The 17,183-nt window shown below is 42.1% G+C and overlaps 1 protein-coding gene across 2 annotated transcripts in view; it reads right to left on the bottom strand.

Moving 5' to 3' along the window:
- Nucleotides 1-8,737, bottom strand: part of TAFA2 (TAFA chemokine like family member 2) — a 1,199,141-nt gene extending 1,190,404 nt beyond the window's left edge. For both annotated transcript variants that reach the window (XM_086919106.1, XM_086919105.1), the window contains exon 1: nucleotides 8,640-8,737. The gene's annotated coding sequence lies outside the window, so the exon portion shown is untranslated. The remainder of the gene's footprint in view (nucleotides 1-8,639) is intronic.
- Between the last annotated feature and the right edge of the window lie 8,446 nt (nucleotides 8,738-17,183).

Genomic DNA, 17,183 nt, shown 5'->3' with positions numbered 1-17,183 from the left:
AATGGGGGGGATCGCAAATTGCAACACGTCACTAGTATTTATTAGGCAGGTCTTTTTGCAACCCCCTGCAAATGGACAATTTACTAGTACATAGGTTGAATTGCTAACTACATTTCGATTTGCAAACTACTCTGTGTGCACATTGCACATGCATTGTTTGGAAATGTGCATAGTACATAAGGCCCTATGTTCAATAAATACAAGTATCTGATGCTAGTCGACTTCATTCCGAAGGATTGGCTTCATCCTCAAAGGTTATACTGGCATTAATGAGAAACTACTTGGTGGTGTATCTGCACCTTAGTTTCATATGAGGACTGCAAGGGCAGCAGTTGTTAGCCTCTTCAGTGTTCTTGACAAGGTCAACTCGTCATGGGTTTTACCTGCCCTGTGTTTATGACGAGTTGACCTGGTCATGAACCTATGCAATTCAAGGAATGTGGGGGGAAAACCCCTTAGCAGCCAAGGTGTTAATGGCCATTAGGGAGGTGTGTTTTCCCAATTGGCTCTACCAGACCGCACCTGGGCTAGACTGTGCCCACAGTTCTCCACGCCTAGACATCCTTTTCCCAAACATTTTCACCAGCCTCTACGTCAGTTTCCTGCCCTAGATAGTCTCTTAGTGAGACAAATCATCAAAATGGTGGAAGGATGCCAAATGGCAAATCTGCAAGAGAAGTGGGACTCATAACAGAGACACAAACGTTTGCCTACACTCAGTAGTGAAGCACCTAAGAATGGTACACGACTGAACCTAGGTTATAAAAAAAGGGGGCAGTGTAGGCCTCTTTTTTTATACAGGGGATAGATTCTTCATCTCACACTTCACCATTGGAAAGCAAGGACGACAACATAGAAAAGTGTTATCTTCAGAGCCCGACTGGCCATCGGGCGTTTCCCAGGGAGGCTGGAAGGGTGGGAGCCAATTTTGCCGCATTGGGGGCTGTTTTTGTTACTGGGGGCCAGGTTTTGCAGCGATGCGGCTATATCAGCCCACAGTAACAAAAGCATCAAGGGGGCTGGTCCGTCAAAATTGCCAGGGGTGGTTTGGGTTCCCAGTCCAGACCTGGTTATCTATATCCAATATTTGGAAGATCCAACCTGGTCAAGCTTGCACGCATAGAAGTACTTCCATCCTACCATCCATAACACAGACTTTACTTTTTTATGTGCAAATTATTGCATTTAAATATTTTCTGCTGTCCCACTGAAATAGTTAAATATAGGATATTAGCAGAAGAATACAGAGTGGCTGGCTGAGAACAGAAACCCAGCAAGATTGGTAATTGCATCTTCAATAATTAAATAGTTATACTCAACGATGGAGTTTCCAATTATTTATTTTTAAACTGTGAACCCAATTAACACAACTGTCAGCCTTTTATGTTACAATTGTCTGGTTTGTGGCAACGTGAAACAAATTGAATGAACAATTCCTCTCAGAGGTGATACATTTCCAGCAAAGTAATATTCATGGTGACACTTGTAATCGTAACATCGTCTATATTGAACAATAATATGTTAATTCAATTTAAGCTTAATAACAGAATTGTGCTTTGATTAAAAAAAGGTGTAGGCGGCATATAAGATCACTCTATGGTGTGAATAATGCATTACCTGAATTATGTATGCATTTTTTATGAATAACATTCACTGCTTATGAACAATAACCAATTGTCATGGAGCAGCTAAATTAAATACTGTAATGTATTTAGTCTTTCCTGTCCTTATTATAGTATCAGCAAACATCATCACTCTTTATGCATAGCAAATTCGTGTACCCTCTAATGTCAATTCCTAGCATTTGCACTTACAAATTCTCACAGAAGAATTCCCCAAGAGGCTGTAAGTCAAGTTGTAGTAGCAGGCTGAATGACAGATATATTGAAATACAAATATTGTGTGACTTAAATATTATATCAAAACAATTGTCACAACAAAAATATTGATAAACAGAATATAGAAGGTAAGAATGTTTTATGTATATAATATTGTTTTGAAAAATATTATTTTTTATAATATTGTTGACTTTTTTGTTGTATTTCATATGAAATAATGTTATATGTATTAGTTTTTATATTATTGTATTTATTTTAGGTACTAATATCATTAATATAATTGTTTTAATTTTTTAGTGAAGATAGTAATTTTTGATGTGTAATAAATTTTTCTACATATAAGTACTGATTTATTAGTGGGCTGATGGGTTTGTGAAGGAATGGGGTGTGAAATTATTTAAATTATAAAAAAAATTCCAATTATTTATTTAATTAAATATTAAATGATAAATAATATGTAAATTCATTGTTTAATTTATATTTTAACTAATTGAATGCAGTATGCAATTTTTATTTTAGTTATGGGTTGTTGGGTGTGTAGAGGAATATTGTTGATTTACAAAAAATGTTATGGTAATTAAATATGTATTTGCGAATTAATTATGTAAATGTGTAAATTATTTACCATGTAAACTACATGTTATGCAAATTATGTTATGTATTTTTATTCATTGTTAAGTTATTGATTAGCATAATTAATAATAAACTTTGTAAAATGTATTTTATAATATTATTGCTTTATTTTATTACTATGTTAATGTTATTTGTGTTATTTGTGTTTTACTTATACATAGTTTTAATGCTTCAGTATGGAGGGAAGTGTTTTTGTTTTAAATCTATTTATTTTGTTTTTTAATTTATTTTTGCATTATTAATTTTTAGTTAGATTTCATTTTATTTATTTATAATCCACTTATTTGCATTTTGAATATTGTAGAATAATAAATTCTTTCCTAAAGAAAGGGCATGTGCACAGGTTCAAAGTTCAAGGTACAATCGTTGATATTTATTTGTAAGTTCGAATAGAGAGTCATGGAACAACGGGTTCCCAAGTAACTTTGCCTTTTGCAGTCTCATGTTATTTATAAATTCTTGATTACATAAGATAATATTACACAAGCTGACTGATAACCAAATCCATACAGTGCATGCAAGGTTGTGTGTGCTAATAGGCAAAAAAACACACACAACATGCTCAGCCTGGGAAGTCAGTTAAAACGTCTTCCTGAAAGTACACGAGTAGCACATAGGTAACAGAAGAACAAGAGGTAATGGTTTCAGAAAAAAACTTGAGGTCGAGCAAGGGTGTAAGTTAGCAAGCCACAGTTTTCGATGGCTCATAAGATGGAGGTCTGTATACCAAATGAATTCCAATATATGTACATTCCAATAAATGTATTTGCAAATGCAGTACTCTTTCTCAATATGTTTTTCATTTTAGTTATTTAAACGTTTGTTTAATAATGATTAGGAGTTAGAATGGTGAATGTAACCTTTCCTTAGTTAGACACTTTCCATATTTTCCCTTGCATTGAAGGTGGAATAGTAAGCACCTTCAAAGTCCAGTGCTTTCCCTGCTTTTGCTTACCTTGGACTGGGAATAGTCAGTCTAACCCCACCAAAGCCCAATGGTTTCACTAATTTTGCTTACATTGGAGTGGGAATAGTAAATGTAACCCATAGAAAATTCAACACTTTCCCTGCTGCTGTTTAAATTGGATTGGAAATAGTAAATCTAATCCCTCCAAAGTCAAAACTTTCCCTAGTGATGCTTAGATTTGAGTGGTAACAGTAAATCTAACCCTTTCAAAGTCCAACACTTTTTCTAATTTTGCTTCAATTTAAATTATATTAAATATTGTGACTGCTGTAAAGTCTAATGCTTTCACTAATGTTGTTTATTTTTTATATTTATATTTTTTATTTGAATAATAGATAATATGTGTATTTAATGTTTATATTACTTTAAAAAATGTAATTTTACATTATTAGTGGGGTATATATATTCAATTAAAAAAATGTGATATATATTTTTATCAATTTTTAAGTTATTGTTAATATTCTTAATGTAAGTTTTGAAAGTGTTTATCTTGTTTTATATATATACATATATATATATATATATATATATATATATATATATATATATATATATGTATATAAACATACACACATGTCGTTTTATATTTAGTTCACAGTATTAACTAAAGTAGCTTTATATTAATTGTAAAATTTAAATTAGGTTGCATATATGTTTTGGTTATATTTAAGTTTACCTTTCACATTTAAGTTATAGTTAATATTTTTAATGTATTGTATTTTAAACATTATTTAATTATTCTTATATTCTTATATTTCTAAAACATATATATTTCATTTACATTGATTATTATGAAACAATTTACTTTAATTATATCATTACTTTGTAATTTAAAAGAATTTAACATATATATGTATAGTGTGGTGGGTGAAACATGTCATCCTGTCATGAAATAAAAAGAAAATATCAGCAGAAATTTGGAGTCTATGTCCCGTTTCAGCAGATTAGCGCTGTGAGATTGTTGTTTGTATGTTTATATATACATGATCAAGGGCATTGGGTTGCCCGAAACACGTCATGGCGGTGGTGCAGGGCGTTCACTAAATAAACCAGAAAACGCACCTAATCTGGGTCTGCGTTAGTCATTTATTTGGTACAGCAGCGTTACCAGGTGAAGAAAGCAGTACATATATATATATATATATATACACATACACATATATATATATATATATATCTACACACACATAAATTACTTGTAATGATATTTATAATATATATATCATCAAGTAACTATAGTTTGTATCCTAAAGTAACTATAACTAGAGCCTTCACCATACACTGCTTATAACCTCACATATTACCTGACTCTTGACATGTTCGATGGCATAACTGATAACATCACTGCAACATCTGAAATTACATCATTGATGACAACACTATGCATGGTGGAAGCGTGAGTTACAGTTACTTTAGAGCATGAGTTATAGATACTTGGGATAACTATAACTGGTGAATTTATTTGTTTAAAACTATGGGGCTTATTAAAGAGGTGGATCGCTTTGGGAATGGGACACCCCCGACAAGGAGTTGGGGTTCCCATCCGCCGTATTACGATGGGACCGCCAGCACAGCGGTCAGAATGTGCTCAATAACACTGTGGTCTGCACTGCAGCCCTGGAAAAGGACCGCAGCACAAGCCACAGTGTTCCTGAGCACTTTGTGCTTGGATGTTTGGGGTGCACCACATGGGCTCCCTGACAACATAGCAGTGGCCTACAAGGGACTTGGGCTGTCAGAATGGCCCTTTCTGACAGCCTTTTCATGGTGGTTGGACCACCGTAGAAAGGCTGTGGGAAATGGTGCAGGCCCTGCTTTCATTGTAGGGATTAGTATCTGACTGCCACTCCGATTACATCCTAGATCCTGTCGGAGCCCTCTGAGTTCCGACTGCCAGTATCATAATCTGGCAGTCGGACCATTGCCCTGGATGTGCGGCGGACCGCTACCGCCTGTCAGTGGCGGTCTGCCCAACATCATAATGAGGGCCTATATGTTTTACCTCACATTTTCACTTAACTATAACATCCCTATATATTTATATATATATATATATTCACTGGAAAAAACAAAGGTTTAAGGGATCCTTACTGGCGGTCGCCAGTAGGTATGTATACTTAAGACCTAGTTACCATAGGAAATCCCGAACATTCTATTGGGAATAACTTTGGCGCCGATAGAGGGATCTGCCTGTAGTTTTCCTTAAATTTGCCTCGCTGCGCTCCGCTCCTTCCCTGAAAGTTTCGGGAGGATTCGTCAAGCGGGGGCTGAGAAAAAAGGGGGGTCCCAAAACATGTTTTCCCCATGTTAATTTCCATAGGGACATTCTGACAAGGCTACAGCTCGAACGGCTGAACGGAATTACACCAGATTTGGCAAAATGGTAGGGACTGGTATGCAGCAGTGCCTTTTGTATGTTTGATATAAATCCCTCCAGTAGTTCTTGATGAAATTGAATTTGAAATTTTTCAAATGGCATTTTCTATGGGACCTTTAGACACGGCTACAGCCCGAACTGCTGAACGGAATTACACCAAACTTGGCAAAATGGTAGGGACAGGTATGCAGTAGTGCCTTTTCTATATTTGGTAAAAATCCCTCCTGTAGTTGTTGAGAAAATTGATTTGAGCAAATTATATATTTATATGCGCTCAACATTCTATTGGGAATAACTTTGGCGCTGATTGAGAAATCTGTGTGTAACTTTCCAGCATTTTGGCCAGCTCCGCTCCGCTCCTTCCCTGAAAGTTTCGGGGTGATTTGTCATGTGGGGGCCGAAAGGGGGGGTCCCAAAACTTCTTTTCCCCATGTTAATTTCCATAGGGACCTTTAGACACGGCTACAGCCTGAACGGCTGAATGGAATTACACCAAACTTGGCAAAATGGTAGGGACAGGTATGCAGTAGTGCCTTTTCTATATTTGGCGAAAATCCATCCAGTAGTTGTTGATAAAATTGAATTTGAGCAAATTATATATCTATATGCGCTCACCGTACGCGCACCGTATGCGTACGGTACGCGTACCGTACGCGTACGTGCGCGTACCCTTACATGCGCGAGCGAGTTTCTGATTGGCTGGCAGTCGACTGTCAACATTCTAAACTGTCCAAACCAGGAAGTGTTGGCCACCATCTTGTTTTTCAGGAGAACTGAGGCACAAGAAAGCCCAAAACAAGAGTGGAAAACACGAAAAGGGGGCAGGGTAGAGACCCCCCAACCCTCTAGCCCTTCTCAGGGGGTCCCAAAAGGACCCCCAAGGGCAAAATAAAAAATTCAAAAAAATCGGGGGATACGCGCACCGTACGCATACGATACGCGTACCGCGCGCGTACCCCGCGATTTAAAAAAAACAATTTGCACTTGGTGGTCCTTCTGGGACCCCCTGAGAAGGGCTAGGGGGTCAGGGGGTCTCAACCCTGCCCCCTTTTCGAGTTTTCCACTCTTGTTTTGTGCTCTCTTGTGCCTCACTTCTCCTGAGAAACAAGATGGCTGCTCAGGTGGTCCCAGAAGGATAATAACATATAAAAACGTTATCCGCTAATAGAATTAGCATTTACAAAACCTTTGAAATTTATTGAAAAAAAATATAGGTTTCACGCCTGATATAGTTAGGAATTAGCATTTAAAAAGCCCTGCAATCCCGTGAGACTACGCCAGAGCGTGCAAAGTTTTGCTGAGTATTGAAAGATTTATGGTTGAAGCTACAATTATCTTGCCTCTTGTGACTGAGCTTCAATAAACAAAAGGGCAATTTGATTTCGAAACAGGAAAGTCCCACACGCACCACCTGGTCGGTGACGATCAAATTGTTATTCAGGGGGTCACATTGTATTAAAGATTGAATGTCCTGAGGATGGCCTTAAGGATTTGACAATTACAAGGCAGAAACGTCGACTTATGAGTCCACATCTTTTTTAGATTGATTCTAAACAGCGATATCTTTGTATACAGTCAACAAGATTCATTGTCAACTATTTGTAAAGAGTGGAACACAACGCAAGTGGTCTTTAAGAACAACTAATCTATTTCTGGTCCACTTGTATACTGTTGATTGATTTTCACTGTTTTTTTAAATGAACTGTACCCTTGATGAAGAAAACTTTATATAAAATGATTTTTCTATAAAATCTATTTCCTGTGTAGCTTTTTTATTTTGTGAGTATTTACCACATTGTCAGTATTGAAAATGACAAACTATAAGAACAACAGGTTTTAATTGAATTAAATTGATCCTAAAAACAGTTCCAGTTTAGATTGATCAACCTCCTGTTACTTAGGTATTTACAAACAAATTCCCTTGTTGGCAATTATCTCTATATTGAATTTTAGCCCAAGCTCGCAAGGGTATATTGGGTCACCCACCTTAATAGAACTTAGTCTCGAGTAGACAGGATTTTTCATGCTAATGTGTGTATGAATTTAAGGACTATGTGTATTGCCAAGCCGCGGCCCGTGCAGGTAAGAGCGGTGGGGCATTGGGTCCGGGTGGGGGAGGTATTTCGACAGGTGACGACAATTTAATGTTACCTTGTGTAAGTAGAATTCTGATCAGGGTCAAAGGCAAAGACACAATCAGAGTAATTGGAGGGGTGTTGGGTTCTAAGACTAAAAGTGGACTATTACTGTGCATTGAGGGAGTGTTCATTAAAGAGCTGTGTTCAAAGGCATTCTCGGTGGATGTAGGTCTTCTGTGGCAGGTTCAGCCAGGCCCTGTAACCAACCCCTGCTGCACACAGCCAAGAGCCATGTGCAGTGGGTGGGGTATATATTTCCTAGAAGCTGGATATAACATATGATAAAAAAAACACAGAAATTGACCGGAAAAATTGTCACAATTAAGTAAGGGTTAGCTTTCGTTATAACACCTTAAAGTATGTTTAAACAAATACAACTCATAAATTCATTTAAAAACCGACAGTGCAGTTGTGGTTATTATTTGAAAACCACTGAAATTTGTAAGCTTTGCTTAGCTCTGCAATCATAACTCATAAATTAGCAATGTTGCAAACCTTAACACGCATACCACATGCAATGTGTCAGAAAAACACTTTGCATAGTCCCAAGATGCCCCAGACACCAGATGTGGCTTGGGCCACTGCTGAACATACCATTGCCATTTTGCAAGAAAATATACAGCCCTGCCACTTTCCCTTCTTGGCTACACATAATGACCCCAAGAAGTACGATAGGTCCTACTTACCCTCTGTCCAGGATCAAAGCAGTGTCTTCTTTACTAATAAAATGAGCTTGATGGTTACGCCTCCATTAGGATTAGGTAGATGGGTGCTTTATCATCCTAGTTAAAACAGAAAACATGTATAAAGAGGTAGTAATTCACCACTTTACTTGTGCAGTGCTGGGTGATTTTATCTAAAGTAAAAACTGCATAGCGTAAGGCTCACATTGTTGTATTGTTTACTGTTGTAGCAAAGAAACAGCATTCAGCAGAATATGTTACAACATCTCACATGTGTACAACATGGCATAGGTTTTCCTTATAGTAGCCTAATATGATGCTACTAAAGCGCCATTACCAGGGTGCCCCACATGCCCACTCAGCAGTACAGATGTAAACGACCTTACCACACATGCCCAACCCAGTTCAGGTAATGCTTTATAGTTGGCGATCATTAAACGGCTAAAAGTACAACAATGCATGTTATTCATTCACAACCACCTAGACTGATAATTTTGCTCTAACCCAGAAGTACACAATAGGAAGACATCTTCACACCCATGTGCACCCAAACTGGCATCAAAATATACCACTCAAGAGCAGGTGCTGCTCGTAGGATCATACATCCATGAAGCAGTACCTACAAGTGAGCACACCTTCGCATGTGCAACAAAGCATCAAAGCTATATTGTTGGCTATCGAAGTAGGTCATAAGAGCAGTCTGTTTGGCCAGACGTGGATAATCATTCACACCCACACACTTCCACATTCCCAGAGCATTACAAGGATTCTCACCAGGATTAAACTTATTTCTAGTTTTCGCATTAACCAATACCAACCAGTTTAACTAATCAACCATAATCAAACACAAAAGTCGATAGAAAAGACAGAAACATATTGAGAAGTTGAAGTTGAAGTTAAAATACTTATAGAGCGCACGGCTACCAGGCGGTTTCTTGGCGCTAGGGATGCAAACCCTGGATGGCAGAAGTGCAGGTGCTAGGGCGAGAAAGCTTGTGAGAAGAGGAAGGTCTTCAGCGCCCTGAGGAACTCATAATAGGAGGCGACAGACCTGATGGTGACAGGAAGGGTGTTCCAAAAGGTGGGGGTGAGGACAGAGAACTTCATGCCCCCAGATTTTTTCTTCCAAAAGCGAGGTACAGAGAGGAGGAGCGCAGCTCTCTGCTGGGTGTGTAAATTTTAATTTCGGAGTTGATGAAGGCTGGAGCAGTCCCAGCGCAGGCCTGGAAGGTCGTGCAGCCCAACTTAAATAGAGCACGTTCTCTGATTGGGAGCCAGTGCAAGGCTTTAAGCAGAGGAGTGACTTGGTGTGATTTAGAAAGGCCATAAATGAGGCGAGCAGCTTGGTTTTGGACCAATTAAAGGTGCCGGAGGGCATAGGCGGGAACACCATTATACAAAATGTTGCCATAATCCAGGCACGACAAGACCATGGCCATGAGAATGAGTTTCAGAGCCGGGAGGGAAAATAAACGAGATATCCTACGAATAGTGCGGAGGATAAAGAAACAAGATGAAACCACTGTGCTGATCTGGAAATGCAGAGTGAGGTGTTGGTTAAGTGTTATCCCCAGTGTTTTAACTGAGGGGGAAGGTGAAGGGGGGGTACCAAGGGAAGGGGGCCAAAACAAAGAAGTCCAGGGACTGGAGCTGCCACCTGTAAGTACCGGCTCCGTTTTGTCGGGGTTGAGCTTAAGGTGATTGCAGTTCATCCAGTCCCTGATGAAAGTCATTACTGCTTGAATGTTATGAATGGAATCAGGAGAGTGGGAGAGGTTGAAAATGAGCTGGAGGTCATCGGCATAGTTAAAGACCGTGACCTCCATCTGCTGTAAAGCAAAAATGAGGGGGAAAATGTATAAATTAAGCAAAAGAGGGGAAAGGGAAGAGCCTTGAGGAACACCGCAGTGAACCTTACGTGGGGGTGCAGAGAAGTCAGCCCGATGGACGGCCTGTATGCGGTCCCTCAAGAAGGAAGTGAGCCAAGCCAAGGCGGGCCCCTGATGCCGGCCGCCTCGACATGGGTGAGAAGGATGGAATGATCAACCGTGTCGAAGGTGGCCGACAAATCAAGGAGGGCCAGTGCTTGGGGCAAGTTGACATCCAACCCCCGTCTAAGCTTGTCCATGACAGAGATGACTACTTTTTCAGTGGAGTGCGACGGACGAAAGCCCGCCTGGCACGGGGCTAAACAGCCGCTGTTCTCGACAAATGTGCTAAAAACTTTGGTGACGTGGCACTCCAGGACTTTACCCAAAAACAGGAGGAGGGAAATGGGGCGATAGTTCGGGGGGGAGGAAGGCTTAGCGCCGGGTTTCTTTAGAATGGGAACTATTATCGCTGATTTGTGGGGGTCGGGAACTATGCCCTGCTTGAGAGAGTCATTGAGAAAGGTAAGAGGAGGCATATGCAGGGCAGATGTCAGTGGGTGATCCTGACTTGACACGAGCAAGCAGGGGGAGAAAAGCTTCTCTAGTCAGGGGGGGTATTTGATCCATCTGAAAGGCATTGGGCGGAGGCTGAGGGTCAGTAAAAGTGAGGGAGGGCGGTGGTATGTTAGACTTAATTACCGCGTTTTTCTCAATAAAATAATCGTTGAGAGAATTATAGATGGATTGGGAGGGGGAGGGTTTCAGGGTGGCTCTATCTGAGGAGGCCAACTCATGGACAGTGGCTAGAATTTCCCTAGGTTGGTTTTCAGCCAAAAGAATTTTACAGGAAAAATAGTCGGTTTTAGCTAGAAGAATGTTTTTTTTCATATTCATTCAGGATAGATATGTACTTGATTTTAGCATCGGACAGTAGGTGCACCTCCAAGCGCGCTCAGCCCGACGCACTGTAAGTTTTTTGTCCCTGAGATCCGCATTGAACCATCTATTGGTGTCGTGGGCGCGTCTAATTCTGACACGCCTAAGCGGGGCCACTTGATCACATGCTCTGGAGAGCCAGTTGTTGATGGCGTCCGCTTGGGATGACGGGGTTAGGTCTTCAAGGTTGGGGCAGGAGGCTGAAAGGGAAGAGCAGAGGGAAGGCACGTCTACATGATTCCAGTTACGGGACCAAGTGTTCCTGGGAAAATAAGGTTTTTTAGTGAGACTTAGATCAAAAAAGAACGACATCAAGCAATGGTCAGACCAGGAGCAGGGCGTGACAGTAGGGGGGTAAACCAGGATATTAAGTGACCAGATTTGATCCAGGATGTGACCTCGGACATGGGTGGGTGTGTGAACGTGTGGCAAGAAATTTAAACTAAGGAGAAGTTCAGTAAAGTCTTTCAACATGGAGTCCTCAGTGGGATCAGAGGGCCAAAAGTTGAAGTCTCCAAGCACCAAGACAGATGAATTGTTGACTGCTAGGGTTGCCAGCAGATCCTGGATGGCCGAGATGAAGTGCAGCATTTGCTGAGGAGGGTGGTAGATTAGAACACAGGTGATTGGAGTTTGAAAGGAGGCAGATCGCACAACCAAACAGTCGACCGCCATGATAGATGGAGAAGATAGCAGTTGGAAATGGAGTCCTGAGCGGACAATCAGGGCGACACCGCCTCCCGTCTTCCCCGGGGGGCAATCGGCACGTAGAGCATAATAGGAGGAAGGGAGAGCCGCTAACACATTAGGCAAGGAGTGAGGGCAAAACCAGGTTTCTGTGAGGAGCAGAAGGTCTGGTTTATAAGTGTCTAGGAAGACAAATAGTTCAAGTTAACTGCAGACCTGGTGTTGAGAAGAAAGGCTGGAATGGTGGGCGCGGGACAGGGTGGAGGAGGGGATCCTAGTGCGGTAGTAGCAAGGGGGAGTGATGATGGCATGTTAGCAGGAAGAGAGGGCATATGGTTGGCTCAAACCAGGTCAAGTTTATCAATGTGGGCAAGAGTTGGAGCGCTCAGCGGCCAAGGGCCCTGGCATGAGCAAAGTTGTTCGGGAGAGTAAGTAAACAAATGGGCATGGTGGGGTGTCTCTAGCCCCGGCCTGCCGCGGACGGGCGCAGACGGGCTGGCCTTTGGCGGACCTAAGGCGCACCGCTGGCGTGCCCACTGCGCACGTCCGCTGCTCGTGCGCATGGAGCGTCCCCTAAATAGGTCAAGAGCGCGGAGGATAGAGCGCTAACCTCTAAAGCCTATAGTGCCCCTCTCCAATATGGAGCCAGCAACTCTGTCAGCCCTCCGGATTCAAGCGGCACACAGCCATGCCGGAACGGGGCTGGGGGAGCTGGCCGATGACAAGTGAGGCGAACAGTTTGAGTGAGCACAGCATACAGTTTAAAAATTTGCGGTTTTAAAAGACAGTTGCAGAGTTAGCCGCCACACACAGCCACAGCGTCCACAAACCCTCTGCCACCGGGTAAAGTGCGTCCGCTGTGCGTGCGAATGGGGCGTACCCTAAATAGGTCAAGAGCGCGGGGGATAGAGCGCTAACCTTAAAGCCTATAGTGCCTCCAATATGGCGCCAGCAACCCTGTCAGCCCTCCGGATTCAAGTGGCACACAGCCGTGCCGGAACGGGGCTAGGGGAGCTGGCCGATGACACGTGAGGCAAACAGTTTGAGTGAGCACAGCATACAGTTTAAAAATAAGCAGTTTTAAAAGACAGCTGTAGAGGTAGCCGCCACACACAGCCACAGCGTCTGCGAACCCTCTGCCACCGGGTAAAGTGCGTCCGCTGCGCATGCGCATGGGCGTCCCCTAAATAGGTCAAGAGCACGGGGGATAGAGCGCTAACCTCTAAAGCCTATAGTGCCCCTCTCCAATATGGCGCCAGCAACCCCGACAGCCCTCCGGATTCAAGCGGCACACAGCTGTGCTGGAACGGGGCTAGGGGAGCTGGCCGATGACAAGTGAGGCGAAGAGTTTGAGTGAGCACAGCATACAGTTTAAAAATTAGCAGTTTTCGAAGACAGCTGCAGAGTTAGCCGCCACACACAGCCACAGCGTCCGAGAACCCTCTGCCACCGGGTAAAGTGCGATCAGACTCCGAAAGCACTAGGGCGCCATACACATAATAGTAGTGCAAAATACTGGTAACTACTTTTATGTCTCAAGCGCTGAGAAGCGGCTCTATCCTGCATGTTAACCAAAAATATCGCCATCAAATAAAGTTCCCCAAGGTTTTTTTATTGCTCTATCAATCAATGCGATGCACTTCAAAACAAAGCCATACATTTTGCGACATTCTCATTAATAATATCTCAAAGGAATTGAATTAAAGGACTTTTATGTTGTATGTATTCTGTTACAGTCTGCACTCTGTCATCCATCTCTCAAAACCTTTTCACGTGTTTTCCATTATTTGAAATCTCAGGAGCTGCTGAACACTTATAAAAGATGGCACTTCAAGGCAGTGCTTAATTTGAAGTGACGGCTTCCGGTGCACAGTGACTACACTTAATTGTCAGCACCAGCGCTTGTGACAGTCTGCCACAATGTGGCGCTGTCTGGCTAATTTACAGATGACCACAACAATAGTTAATTATAAATTCAATATACATAAACAAGTGACTATCACCTGCCACCCAAGCCCGTCTTATAACTTTAGGGCCAGAGAATAGTCTAAACGGTGACACTTGAGTGTGATGTTTAGTAGTTGTGTTGTTATAATCATTGGCAGCACTGGCAGGGCCAATGTATGGCGCAAGCTGCAGCGGCCTCCGGACGAGAGCCTGGCATTTACTTTTTTTTTACAAATTGAGCACGTTTCATGTTTACATTTTGATCGCATTATCACCTTTTGCTAGTAATTTGTGAGCAGCAACGAGTGGTATTTTCCTCATTGATTGTAAAAGAATCATTACTGTTTGAGCTACAGTCAATGCACATCTAAATACACAGCTTGTTTGGGCGCCGCTCCATTACACAGGCTCAAAACAAAGATCGTTGGCAATAATATGAGCAGTCATTGTCTGCTAATGTGTGCCCATTATGGTATAAGTGCTTTCAAATTACAAGAGCAACTGTCGTTATTCAATGTTTTTACAGTTCTCCAATGCACGGATTTCCGTTAGATGTTTCCTACCCTACAGTGCACACTATAACATTGAAGTGACATCCACTACTGGTTAAACTTGACACATCACCCAACATTCCAACTCACTCTCCTTACTGCACGGCTCAAGTTGAATCAGGCGCCTGTCTGTGATGGAATCCTGGCGGCCATTTTGAGAGTCAACGGCGGGGACTGAGAACACTCCATGGCATTCTCTGATTGCATTACAGTTGGCAGATTATGCGCTATGCAAATTGCAACTTTAGCAATATTGGGTTCAGCCAAACTTTGCTTGGCAAAAGTGGTCCAAAAGGCCCGGTGCTGGACACATCAAAAATAATTTGGTTAATGGATATTGACTGTTCCACGTTATTTGTAGCGATTCTGATTTAAAATGAGCTTTCCATTACCCCAAATAGAAACATTAATCGCATTTATTAATTCCAGGCTCGACTGTGTAAAGTAGACATCACAGTCTTGTGGATGGTGGGTACAATTGATTTATTAAAGAAGTAAATACATATATGATGCATCGACAGAGGAGTGGTACAGCCGGCAAGTGGTACTCCGCCCACTGTCCACATTTAGAACCTCTTACATTCAACATTTCAGCAGAGGTATGGCACAGGCTGATAATATGATTATTTATCCATTACTTGCAGTGACATTTTATATGGCTTTGATGCGATAGCCTCCTCCTCTGACCACCACATCAGAGTATTTTAGATCAATGCTCAGATTCATGCACCACACTCTACTAATTAATGCTGGTGTGACGTGGTTCCAAGGAAATGTATAGGGAACATTTTTGGGGAGAGGATGTAGCCTAAGGCCTAGAGCTGTCGACCTTGAAGCTACGGAACAGGGTTCGTGTCTCGGCAAGGGACGCTCAACATCATCTGGTTCTGGGTAAATCATGTAATCTCCCCATGCCTAACAACATCAATGTGCCCTTCTGTAATGCAACTGGAGCTTATGTAAAGCGTTCTGATACCTTTGGGTCAAGTTTGCTCTGTATAAAACTTGAGAAAAGTTAAAAAGCTGAGTGGAAATAATGCTGTCCATTTCACTTCCTATGTCTAAATTAGTATGTATAGACCCAGTATGGGTGCTCGAAAATGATCACGAAATTGACGTGGACAGTGACTATGTTGTTAAGTTAGCCATCAAGTGGAAATACACTGACAGTCATACCTGGGATGTGCTTGTGAGATGAGGGCTGGGTTGTGAAGTATCAGACTTATAACACTTGTTTATCAGCCTGTGGAGGGCTATGCCACCATCAATTAGTCCCATAACAGCCACAAAAGCATGTCCTTGGAACAATCTTACAATCAGACACGCCAATGATAACTCTCAATGTACTTAATGTGTTTGGGGGCTGAGATGTAACAGATCAATCCACTTACACAAAAGCATACCCGCTTCTCAGAGCCAAAAGGGCTAAAGTAAAGATACAAGCAAACGCACAGAAGGACTGAATGTATAGGTTGCACTGATATCTACTCTACACATAAAAAGTACAACAGACAAACATGCAAACATTGAGGAAGCACACGGGTGCTTGCTTTAGTACACTGCGAAATTGCTCTAACACACATATCACAAACTCATCATCATCAGCATATTAATAAGCACATGCATACCAGATTCATGGGAAAAAACAGCAGCGAAAGAAAGAAAACAACAGGAAGTCCTTTTAAACCAACAAAGAACCCACATTGATTTTATGTCTGAGCCAAAGTTTTAAATTCCAAACTCTAGCCCTGTTTTTCCACTTCCTGGAATCCCAACAGAAGGAGCAGAGAAAATGAGAAGCAAAGTTGTATTTCCTTTTCATAACTGCGGCTGGGAAATCGCTAAATCGAGCTCACTCAGGCCTCCCAATCGGTGATCATTTGTTTGCTTTTAGGCAAGAATCTCAGCTAAGGTTTCTTCCACTAAAGGGTCATAGAGGCTTCCTGAAGATTGTGTGTCTGCTTCCAAAAGAAAGTACAAATCTTGATGATTCTAATAAACAGAGTGTATACAAAGTGTGTGCCCTACATGTCCGTAGCCCAAAGCAGATCCACTAAATTAGCGAGACCTACTCTGTCAATCTGGGATTTTTGTCTTTCCACTCCAGGCTTTCCAATACTGAGCCTGATTTAGAGTTGAGCCGAAGGGTATCCGTCACCATGTCACATATATCTTATATATTTCATCCACCTGATGACAAGCGCCATATGATATAATGCACTTATGATAAGATGGACGGGATATACAGGCCTGGACTGGCCCTTGCGGGCACCGGGCAATCCCCCATTGTGCCGCAAGGTTGGGGGCCGGTTTTGGGCCCCTGGGGGCCGTGTTTGTTACAGGGCCGTTTTTGCAGCGTTGCTACAAAAAAGGCCCTGTATCAAAATCGGCCGAAAACCGGCCCTGGCAAAGAACTCGGTCGCACCCCCTACTCCCCCTTCCCCCCCCCTCCCACCCCCGGGGGTAGGGGGGCCAGCCGAGCACTTTGCCAGGGCCGGTTTTGGTTCCCAGTCTGGCCCTGGAGATATACGCAGGACCTCTGTAATCATGTGGCA

Source organism: Lissotriton vulgaris, chromosome 1_1 (assembly GCF_964263255.1).
Source record: "Lissotriton vulgaris chromosome 1_1, aLisVul1.2, whole genome shotgun sequence".
Taxonomy (NCBI): Eukaryota; Metazoa; Chordata; class Amphibia; order Caudata; family Salamandridae; genus Lissotriton; species Lissotriton vulgaris.
The sequence above is the reverse complement of the archived record's forward strand: the minus strand, read 5'-3'. Positions and strand labels throughout refer to the sequence as shown.